The sequence below is a fragment of the Natator depressus genome, chromosome 9, assembly GCF_965152275.1.
Source record: "Natator depressus isolate rNatDep1 chromosome 9, rNatDep2.hap1, whole genome shotgun sequence".
NCBI classification, from domain to species: domain Eukaryota; kingdom Metazoa; phylum Chordata; order Testudines; family Cheloniidae; genus Natator; species Natator depressus.
In genome coordinates this window covers 97,055,116-97,064,215 of record NC_134242.1, presented here as the reverse complement: position 1 = coordinate 97,064,215, position 9,100 = coordinate 97,055,116, and the positions used below count along the sequence as shown (strand labels likewise).

Below are 9,100 nucleotides of genomic sequence, written 5' to 3'. Positions count from 1 at the left end.
GGCAGAATAATGCCTCATTGAACCTTCCGCACACATGGTGTTAGTTTCTGGGCAGACTTTCTTTGTATGTCTACACAGCATTTTGGAACAAGCCTCCCAGCCCAGGTCACAGACTCAAGCTAGCAGGGCTCGAGCTAGTGCTCTAAAATAGCTGTGTGAACAGCCCTTGGAAGTTGCAGGTCAGGCTTTGAAGCTCACCACCTCTCCCTTGGCTTCAGACCCAACCTTCAGCATGAGTCCTGCTACACCAAGTCTGTGAACCTGGGCTGGAGGTTTGCTCTACCTTGCTCCAAAATGCGGTGTGGACATACCCTATGAGGCCTCATTTCAGGTGTGGCCCCTTTACTGTCTGTTACAGCAATCTTAAGTGAAGGACATGTTCATACGTCAGTTTCAATGAGGTTTTAGGTCGGCCCATGACAAGGTTTAACCCAGCTCATAACAGCAGGGCTTGAATGACTGGGAATTAGTAATTTTTCTAGCTGGAGCCAGATTTGTGAGCCAATTTTAGACACACCATGTGTGGGTGTTTAGCACTCTGGTGGGGCAGAGGGTGGATTATACTGGGCCAAAGTCAGCCTGGCTCCATTGAAGTCAGCAGGGTTACATTAATTCACACCAGCCAGAGATCTAACCCAGTGTGTTAACTGTATAGATATGACTCTTCCACCCAGTCCCATGCTTACCAGGCACTCAAGAGGCCTTGTAAATTTATCACATCAGTCTAAAATAAAACTAAGTGAGACAAACACAACAGCAGGGAGGGCATACTCTTTATGGACTATGTAAACTAGTCCCTGTTCAGTCTGGCTGGGGCCAGTTGATTCTCTTGGTAAAGCACTGGCTTTTGCAATGTCACTGAACTGTTTCATATTGCTTTATGTTTGCTTCTGGGAAACAAAGAAGAACAAACCAACCAGTGACCCAGGACACAGTCTGTGCCTCTTTTTGCACCACATCCCTTGCACCAATGTGAACCATTAGTAAGTCCACTGTGGCTCCACCTTGGGAGGGACAAGCCTCGTGCAGAGGTAGTGGGACGAGGGACATGATTTGATTCTCCTTGCCACAACCAGTTGTGCGTCTATTGACAGTGGAATGTCACTGCCATGGAAAGCCACATGCTTACCTCATGTCTAGCTTCAGTGATTTCATTATGAGCTTAGGGCCATTGCAGCTTGTTTAACTATTTGCCAGTAACGTGAAAATCCCCTCCGTTCGCTGATATTATTTCCAAGAAGGCATTTCCACAGCAGTAGCAAATTCCTTCTCGTGTTCTCTCTCATAGACAGGATAGATTGAGATCATTTATTCTTTCTGCATAGCCTTCTCCTCTGGTCCTCGGATGGTGTTAGCTGCCCTTTGAGTTACAGCCAAAGGTCCAGATCCTCAGCTGAACTCTCTGCGATCGTGGAGCAATTCTGCGGGCTCTTCAGTCACCCTTCGCGGCTCTTCAGGGAGTGTCTGAACACATGTGCACTCTGGCCACACCTACTTTTGTTGGTCACAAAAGGCCAGGGATGGAGTGGTGTCAGAGCCACTGTGGATCCCCCAACAGATCATTTAAATCAGGTTCAGTGAGACTGAGGATCTGGTCCATAAACTTCAGTACCTGTAACATCTTGTATCACAGTTACGCACAGGAAAAGTGTATCATAAGGTAAGTATGTTTATCAAGGCCATTCAGGACTCTCTCTGTGTGTATGTCTTAATATATACACAAGAAAATGATTTGTGACAGATAAGTGTATTTTTCCCCAACTGGAATGCTTCCAACTGAGCCACATACAGAACTCCCTTTACACTCCCCGCTCTTCATTTTCTTGCTAGATGCTGCTTCTAGGAAGATGTGGAACAAACAAATGGAATGAACAATGCTTTCCAATAACAGTTCACTTCCGTCGAGAGCTTCCAGGGCCCCTGGGCACTACAGAAATACTCTGCTCTTTTAATAAAGGAGGAGCTAGAAGGGTGAGTGTTTATCTCAGCTATCATTCCAATTTTATTTACCAAAAAAACAACAACCAGATTTGTGGCAAACACAAAGAGTTTCTAATCTACCTCAGTGGAAAGAGGGTTTTTTAGGAGGTGGATAGAATACAGGATAGAATACAGCTGTGAGGAACAGACAGAGTGCTTACTGTTTTGCATGTTGATGTTTCATGCAGGGTCCAAGGAAGTGCTGATGAAACATTCGCACTTAGCGGGTCATACAAACTGGGGACAGAAAGCTGCAGAAGAAGGTTGTTCCCAAAGTTCTGAAATACCTCCTGCCAGAATGCAGTTGCAGAGTGGGCTGCATATAAATTATCCATAAATAAGCTTAACATTATTAAGCAGGTGGAACAGGGCAAGGTCCAAGAAATTATGCAAAGAGAGTACACACAGAGACTCGCCGGAATCATTCTTTGTTCAGGAAAGCTGGGCTTACTTTCTGAGATCGCAATGAGGTAGGACAGGGCACAAAACCAGGCAGCTTTGTGTCTGATTAAACTGTTTGACAGCATTCATATGTAAATAATTATATGCTGCTATCTAATGCTACGGTATGTATGTCTCAGCTGCATCACAAATGGATTCATTGAGGCCAGTGTATAGGGTACAGGCCATGTAATTAACAAGCGAAACGCACACACAAAAAAGGAAGATTCATTGTGGTTTTGACTCTGAAGACATGTCAAGTCAGGAATAAATGAGTAATGCAGAGCAGTACAGATGGGTGTTCAGTGCTTCAGAGTTTCTGAGCAGGAGGAAAAAGATTTAGGCAATTCCTTGTCTCACATTTTAAAATCCTTTGACATATATGAGAGACAGGTGGTATCTTCTGCCCAGGCAGATGACTGTGGAGTCAGGTCAGCTTAGTCTTCCCAAAGTACGCCTAGCTTGGTTTTATGCATGCTGCCCATTCATTCTTTTTAACATGCCCTGAGGAACTGAAGGAAATTCAAAAAGAAACAGGGATTAGAAACCCCTACAGGGTCAGTGATACAGACCAATGATATATGGAGGATATTGGAAGGCAAGGCTGGCAAGAAGGAAATAATTTTCTCTGCAGAAAGTTAATGAACTAGCCTTTCCACCTGGGGAGTCCTGTGTTCAAATCCTTTCTTTAGTCACAGGTGAAAATGAGATTGATGAGCTCATCAGAGTAACCGTGTAGTTTCCTCATGGAGCCACGCTGTTCTGCATGATTTTAGTAGTTCCTGCTTGTGAGAGGCCTAAAGTTAAAATAGCAGGGATGTTTCCAGGCAGAATTAAGGCCAAACTGCATGGGGGAGGTCGTGCGGCAGTGCCTCACAATTTGCCTGCACAAGATAATTTCATTAATCCCTTCCAAACATCTCTCCCAGTCCCCCAATCATGCCTGTATGATACAATCAGAAACCTTTAATGGCTATGTGTGGCGGTTCAATGACAAGACAGAACACAGCTTTTAGCAAGCAAGCAGGCTGGTCTCTAACGGGCTTCTCCTGTCAGCTTTTCACCTTCCCCTTTATTCTCTCTCTCTCCCCCCGCGCATTACATTCTCCAACAGATAAAAGGAATACACTGGCTTTGTTTAACATTCTTATTTACCAATTTCTGTCTACCGCATTCCTTGCTCTCGGGCCTTGAGCCCAGTCCTGAGAGGCTTCCCACGATTCATATCATCTTGGCGAGATTCCAAGGTTGATGCCCTTGGATGGAGCAGTGTGTGCACTACTCCTACACAACACTCCGGGTGTGCCCTGAATGTTGCCAAGCGCATAAACCTTTATGAATCCTACATCCCCTCCTTTTTTGTTTATTTGTGCTCGGCCATCTCATGGTAGCCATCAATTTGCATTTGCAAGCCAATTAACTCCCGGACAGACAAGGCGGGTCTCGACAAAGCCTTAACAAAAAGGAATACATTGTACACAGCAGCAGCAAAAAATAAGCTTAAAAAGGTAAAGTGTGATTGGCCTGGCCCCGATTAGCCATGCTAGAGTACTGGGAAGAAAGGTTCGAGTAAGCGGCGAGCATCATCTCATTCCCAATTTCCTCACGGTGATGACATACTGAAATAAGGCATGTACCTAACAATTCTTCAGCTGCTACAAAATCAAATAAACAAAAGTGGGTAACATTTGCTATTGAAGCCAATCTTTCCCATAGGTTATATGTCATTCGGGCCTGTAACGGAGAAAGCGCTCCCGAATCAACCCCTCCAGGAAATAGCAGGCACAAAAGGCATACAACCAATACAGAATTAGCAATAATTTGGGCGAGAATTGCCACAAACAAAGTCTCAAGAGTCTCTGGCTGTTGGTTTGCTGCCAGTCTTCGTTGAGCCGCGGCGACCAATGCTTTTACTGCTCCCCATGTCACGGGCTGGCTTGGGACGCTACGCCTCTTCTGTTTCCGTCCCGCCGTTGTCGACCCGGGAGGCACCGCGGTCTCCTCCAAGGTCAGCTGAAAATCCGGTATGGGGTTCGACAGCCCTGGTGCCACGCCATGCTGTTTCAGTGCCGGTCGCACACACCAGGCCGGAGCCCACAACGGTCCTGCAGGGAGAAACACAGCAGCATATCCCCGACCCCAAGTGATTAAAGGCACTGGGCCCAACCATTGCGGATCGGGCAGCTGATGGTAATAGACACGCGGTCTTTCCATTTGTGAAAATGCCGATCCGCGGGGGTCTGCTGATCTGCGTTCAGCGTTAAATTATTTAAAGTAAACAAAAGGATATGCAATTGTTGCTGAATGTCTCCTAAGATTCGGAGACGCAGCTCCCCTTGTTTTAATTGTTTGTCGAGCAAGATTTTTAGCATGCGATTTGCACGTTCAACAATAGCTTGGCCTGTGGAATTATAAGGGATCCCGTGTTTGAGACGGATGTCCCATTGGGCACAAAAGATGAAAAGTGCTGTGGAGCAATAGGCTGGGGCATTATCCATTTTTATCTGGCTCGGGTGACCCATAACAGCAAAACAGGCTAGCAAATGGTGAATAACTTTGGGAGTGGCTTCCCCACGCTGTGGGGTCGCCCAAAGGAATCCCAAATAGGTATCAATGAAAACATGTAAAAACGAATAGGGGTGGAATTGTGGCACGTGAGTGACGTCCATTTGCCACAGCTGATTCGCTGCGGTACCTCTAGGGTTAACGGCATAAAAAAGGTAGGGGCAGCAGCGGCACAGTGGGGGCAGGAACGAACAATAGAACGCGCATGATCAGCAGGAATATGAAACTGCCGGGCCAAAACAGAGGCAGACTGATGGAAAAAGGCATGGCTTTCAATGGGGTCAGAAAAGAGGGAATTTACCTGACCACGTAACGCGCGATCAGCGCGCGCATTGCCTTCAATGAGTAGCCCAGGCAGAGGGGTATGACTGCGAATATGAGCAACAAAATAAGGGAAATTACGAGTGGTGAGGAGATACTGTAAAGACAAAAACAGGCCAAGAAGGTCCGCATCGACCTGAGGGGTAATGAGGGCAAGGGGTAAATGATCAATTACCTGATAAACATAATGCGTGTCCATGATCAAATTAAAGGGACAATCAGCAAAAAATTGAAAGGCCAAAATAACAGCAGCTAATTCCAAGGACTAGTAAAGCTCTCCAAGCGCTGTGCATGCAAATATTGTTGTACAAGTGAATGAAGCGCTTTCAGCTTTTCTAGAGGGAGGGGCCACTGGTCAATCCATATGGGCTCTAAGGATTGCCATACCAATGGTAATGCGGATGGCAAGGTGGGTGAGGGAGGATTTTGGGCCATTATATATTAATATCGAGGGTGGTGTCCAGCTTTGTAAGTAAATCACGGCCCCAAATATTGAGGTGGACAGGGAGTACAAAAGGGCGGATTGTAGCAAGGGCACAGCCTCCTGGTTTAGAGACTGTGACCCAAGACAAACTTTGGCGCCCGGGTTTGCTACCCACGATCCCCCACAACTCTTTAGAAGGAACTGTTGGCCAACCGACCGGCCACTCCGGATCACGAATCACCGTAACATCAGCTCCAGTGTCCACCAACCCTGTAAAAGGAACATTATTTAAGAGAAGTGTTAACTGAGGTTTTGAGGGGCGGACTGACATTGTCAGAGCAACAAGTGGAGAGGACGTATTGTGAGACGGCGACTGAGACAGCGTCGATCCAAAGCCGCCTCCGCCCCGGGCTCGATCCTCTGCGGCTGGCACCTGATAGGGGACTAAAATCAATTGTGCAATTGACCGTCCACGTGGGAGCGACTGCGGAAGATGGGTCCATACCTGAACCTTAATAACGCCGGTGTAATCAGCGTCAATGACTCCTGGGATGACAAAAAAACCCTGTTTCCCAGCGTGTGAGCGAGGGAGAACCAGACCCACAAATCCGGCAGGGAGAGGTCCCGTCACCTGTGTAGGTATGACGCAAACCTCCCCTGGCAACTGAAAATCAGCATCCTCCTGCATAATCAAATCAAGCCCTGCAATTCCGGCAGTCGCCGCACTCATGGAATCTATGGATTGTAAGGCAGAGGAACAGTTGTCTGAGTGGGAAACACCCCCGTTTGGCCCTGGGTTCGGGGGGGACCCGTTGTGCGGTTTCCCGACCCGCTACGACACTGATTAGCCCAGTGATAGCCCTTCCGACACTTGGGGCACTTCTTTGAGGGGCGGGCGGGCGCCGTCGATGAGCGGCACTCCCGCTGAAAGTGACCCTCCTTACCACAGCGGTAACAACGCTTCCCCTCCTTCCCGGTTTTTCGCAGGGCGGCAGCCAGAACTCCAGCCTTATGTGCTTGGGTTCCGATGTTTTGGCACGCCCGCAGCATGTCCGACAGCTCTAGAATTCCAGAGGCTTGTGCAGCCTGGAGAGCACGGCGGCAATCCTCGTTCGCATTTTCAACCGCCATTTTTAACAAGATCTCCTGAGCTGCTGCAGGGTTATCCTGTCGGAGGATAGCCTCCTGCAATCTGTTGGTAAAATCCATAAAGGACTCTGATGCACCTTGACGGATACTGGCAAAGCTTTTAGTAGGCCTGCCCGAATCCGGGACCTTCCGGAAAGCATGCTGGGCGCAGGCGGAAATAATGGGGAAGACGGCCTGAGGGAGTTGAGACTGCAGCTGCACGGTAGCAAACTGGCCCTCCCCTGCCAAGTGCTCATAAATGATACCTTGCTCTCTATATACCTGGGCTTGACGTTCCGCCATCTGCCGATACTCACTAAGCCAAATAACATACTGACTGGGTGTCAGCATCATGCGCAACAGCGCCTTCCAGTCTTCAGGGATCAGGAAGTACCCACTACCTAGCCCTTCAATGAGACCACGCACATACGTGCTAGTCAGGCCGAACTCGCGAATCGCTTTCTTTACCTCTCTGATCACCGAGTAAGGCAAACTGACCCAGTCTGCAACCTGGTTGCCCTGGCCATCATCCTGCCAGGTCACAGGACAAACTGAGACCAGATCAGCCAGCTCCTCTGCTGTAAGATCTGAGCGAGTCTTCGCTGCGTGAACCATTTGTTGCACCAGCGAAAGCCTCTGAGCAGACGCAGACGACCCCCCGGGGGGCCCCGGAGCATGGGGCCCCACGGGCGGAGGGCGATCACACACCGGCTCCGGTGGGGAAGGCCAGGGAGGCGGTGGTAATAGAGGCACTGGGGGCGAAGCAGGGGGAGGGATGGTTGCAGGAGCGGACGGGGGTGGCGGGATCGGCAGCCCCTCTGTTGGCGCGGGAGAGGGTCTTTCTGAGGTGACACACCGTGTTGCATCGGTAGGAGGGGGGGTGGCTGCAGGAGCGGACGGGCGTGGCGAGATCACCAGCCTCGCGAGGGAGGGCCTGTCCGGGGCGACACGCTGTATCGCGTCGCGGCAGAGGTGCCAGGCATGTAAAGCCTGCACGGACGCCCGAGGCTCTTTGTGCAATGTCTGGCCCAACCGCTCCCAGTCCGCTAGCTTAAGGGTTCCGGCTTCAGGGTACCACGGGAATTGGGCACTCACCTCCTGTAGCAGGAGAGTGAGTTCTCGAGTGGGGCAGTCATGATGAGCCTTATGCAGCAAATACTGTAGCTCATTGCGGTGTTGCACTTGCAAAGCAGAGAGGGAGCTTCCCATACTTACCACAACGAAAAATACTCACCGGGATCCACGAAGCGGATGAGTGACGCGTCTGAAACCCTTGCCGGGCGAGGTGAGTGCTGAGGGCCCCACGTTTGGGCGCCAGTTGTGGCGGTTCAATGACAAGACAGAACACAGCTTTTAGCAAGCAAGCAGGCTGGTCTCTAACGGGCTTCTCCTGTCAGCTTTTCACCTTCCCCTTTATTCTCTCTCTCTCCCCCCGCGCATTACATTCTCCAACAGATAAAAGGAATACACTGGCTTTGTTTAACATTCTTATTTACCAATTTCTGTCTACCGCATTCCTTGCTCTCGGGCCTTGAGCCCAGTCCTGAGAGGCTTCCCACGATTCATATCATCTTGGCGAGATTCCAAGGTTGATGCCCTTGGATGGAGCAGTGTGTGCACTACTCCTACACAACACTCCGGGTGTGCCCTGAATGTTGCCAAGCGCATAAACCTTTATGAATCCTACAGCTATGCAAGATCATACCACAGCAACACAAACTCCTTGGCTTGTAATGTGTGTAAAATACTGGGAGTCCTTAGGCTAGTGAGGAAGAAAACTGACCAACAGAAGGACCTAAGTGTGTTTCCTCAAACAGTGTATGGCACACTAGGTACATGGTGAAAATCAATACAGGGAACATGCCGAATAAGTGAATACAGGAAAAAATGCATGATTGTAAACTACTGAAATGTTGGTAATCTGGCAGAAAACTTAGTTTCAAAAGATATGTAGAGGTAACCTATCCTACCTGTCTTAGCCTGGCATCTGGAATTTTAGATTTTAAAGACTAAACCACATGATAAACCTTCTTTTCAGCTTCCCTGTAATCCAAGTCTTTGAGGTTAGGAAGGATTGTATTTTCCTTCCTTTAACCTGGCAGGCAGGTAAATCAGCCTTTCTATTTTAGGCATATCTAATGCACTGATCACCTGGCATCCAGGTTAGCATTGTATGTTCCTCTGCATGTACAGAGAAAATGACCTCACTAGACTAGATCAAAGGCCTTCTCTCTCTCTCTC

At 48.8% G+C, this 9,100-nt stretch overlaps 1 long non-coding RNA gene across 1 annotated transcript; it reads right to left on the bottom strand.

Moving 5' to 3' along the window:
• Positions 1-3,457: 3,457 nt before the first annotated feature.
• Positions 3,458-8,636, bottom strand: LOC141993664 (uncharacterized). The gene is made up of 4 exons (XR_012640925.1): positions 8,094-8,636; positions 5,949-6,001; positions 5,288-5,354; positions 3,458-4,526 (listed from the first exon to the last, which is right to left on the bottom strand). It is a non-coding gene; the product is annotated as an uncharacterized LOC141993664 (long non-coding RNA).
• Positions 8,637-9,100: the final 464 nt, after the last annotated feature.